Source organism: Brachyistius frenatus, unplaced genomic scaffold, assembly GCF_029030835.1.
Source record: "Brachyistius frenatus isolate BFR_SWC_R1_liver_20210118 unplaced genomic scaffold, ASM2903083v1 Contig_639, whole genome shotgun sequence".
Classification (NCBI taxonomy): Eukaryota; Metazoa; Chordata; class Actinopteri; family Embiotocidae; genus Brachyistius; species Brachyistius frenatus.
In genome coordinates, this window is record NW_027211238.1 from 1 (window position 1) to 2,743 (window position 2,743).

The window sequence follows — 2,743 nt, forward strand, 5'->3', positions numbered from 1 at the left end:
CTACCTACCTACCTAAAACTACAGACTGGATATAAAATACAGACTGGATATAAAATACAGACTGGACATAGAACAGACTGGATATAAAACACAGACTGGATATAAAACACAGACTGGATATAAAACTACAGACTGGATATAACACAAAGACTGGATATAAAATACAGACTGGATATAAAACAGACTGGATATAAACTACAGACTGGATTAAAGACGCAGACTGGATATAAAACACATACTGGATATAAAATATAGACTGGATATAAAACTACAGACTGGATATAAAATATAGACTGGATATAAAATACAGACTGGATATAAAACAGCCTCGATATAAACTACAGACTGGATTAAAAACGCAGACTGGATATAAAACATAGACTGGATATAAAACACAGACTAGATATAAAATACGGACTGGATATAAAACATAGACTGGATATAAAACTACAGACTGGATATAAAACAGACTGGATATAAAACCGCAGACTGGATATAAAACTACAGTCTGGATATAAAAGAGTTTGTAGCTTCAGGTCTGTAAAATGGTTCCAATCCAGAAGTGTCTTCAGCTGCAATACCAGCGAGTGCCACTAGAGGTCGGCTCCAAAAAGCCTCCGGCTCCATAGACTCCCATTCAACTTCTCTCATCAAATCCAAAGTGAATAAAATGTGTCCATCAGTTCTCTCGGTGTTGTTAGCTAAAGTCACTCCTTCTTCTTAGTTTTCTGGAGGTCCATCTGAAAATAATCCCTCATTCATTAGAAAAGAAGATTCAAGAAGACCTGGTTTTGGGGGCGTGTCTGTTTGATTGACAGGCCTTTGGTGCAGTCAGGTTACAGCTATCGGTGGGCGGGACGTAGTATCGTCAGGTTTCCAATCAGATCGGTCAGATCCACCGCTGGCTCCTCCCCCAGCTCGTCCAAATATGGTCACTTCCTGCTCCAAACCGCTCCGAACTATCAAGATGGTGACGGACAGAATCTGAACTGGATAGCTTGCTTCATTCTGAGATCCCAGGATCACCGGGTCATCTATGGTGGTGAGGTCAACGAGGGAGGACCCTGACGAAGAGCAAAACAACTAAAACCTCCACGATGGAACAGGCGGAGGATGGTGGCTGACTTTAGAGGAGCGTCACAATGGTTGGGAAGACAGATGATGGCTGCCTCCAGTCGTCCTGGACTCCATGCCGCTGGATCCTGACCCTGATGAAGGACTGTGTGGTGGCTGTCCATGCACCATTTTCCCCGCGTTTAATAAGCGTGTATGAATGAAAGTGTGGAATGACACACACACACACACACACACACACACACACACACACACACACACACACACACACACACACACACACACACACACACACACACACACACACACACACACCACACACACACACACACACCCTTACACCCTTCCCGGACATCTGTTGGTCCCCAAAGGTTCAGACAGGTACGAGACACGAGTGGGTGGAATCTGGTTGAAGGGAGCACAGGTGAATAATTGCATCACTTCCATTTTCTATTTTCACACTCCCAAAGTCTCGCTGCTCTTCATGAATGTAAAATGTTTGTTTTTATGTCGATGTCATCTGTGGAGTTTTAAGTGAGTTTTTTACATAAAATTGCAAAAAGAAAAAAAGAAAAAATAATGTGATTATTTTAATCACAACCTGCTACACTTAAAGTAATAAACGTGTAATCACTTCCTGTGATAATAATCCTGCTGCACATCAGAGATATTTTAGTTCAACATTTTTTTCATGTATTGATTTAACTTAGAGAACCATGGAGATAAAAGTTCCTAAAAGCTCCTAAAAGGTCCTAAAAGCTGCGTATAAGAGCTTTAGATGCTGTTTAATTCTTGTTCATTCAACACATAGACCTGCTGGATGAAACAAACAAAGAGACGTCTCTGACAACTGGACGTGTGGAGAACTGTTTTGTAGTTTACAGTGATATATAACCACATCCATTGATAAAAATAATTGAATTTGAAGATAATTATTGCGATCGTGATTTCCTGAAGGGACTGATTAGTCCGTTGAGGAAGTTGTTCTCCTCAAGTTATTGAACTTTGACCCCATAAAACAGCTTCTGACCTCCCACCAGTGTAGAAATGACTGCTGCCCGTTCCAAGTAGCCGGCGGTGTGAACCAGTTGAGACCATGCGTTAGGCCGGCCGCTCCGTCTCCATGTGCCATCCGGAGATATTTTTTCACATTCTAATAGCGAAAACAATCTCCCGTCAGGTCGTGTGCTCGGCGGCGAAGCGACAGTGATGTAGAAGTGCTTGGCAGTCTCCGAGAAAGCTTCAGGCGACGAGTTCAGTTTGATCAACAGAAAGGATGCCTTCCCTGTTAACGTCTACGTCTTCCTCTGCTGGGGGGAGCAGCGGTTCAGCATCCTGACATCGTAGCTGCAGAGAGGCCGTGTTAGAGGGACATAACCCGTAGAGGGTTGTAGACATGCATTCACAGAAGCTGTCACGGCGGTCCCACGGCCCGGGGACGGGCTTCTACTGGGGCAGAACCTTTGATCGAAGTTAATTCATGTTTTCCAATTCAGTTTTCCATTTTACAGTATGAGCTGAAATTTGTCATTGTGATATTTCAATATAAATTGATTCAATCCACACAATCGGTTTCATGAACACAGGAAGTAAATCATATTTTCTTTCCTGCTCAGGATTTTACTGCCTCGGCGGTTTTGTCAGTGCAGGTGTCGTGTTTTCCAGCAGT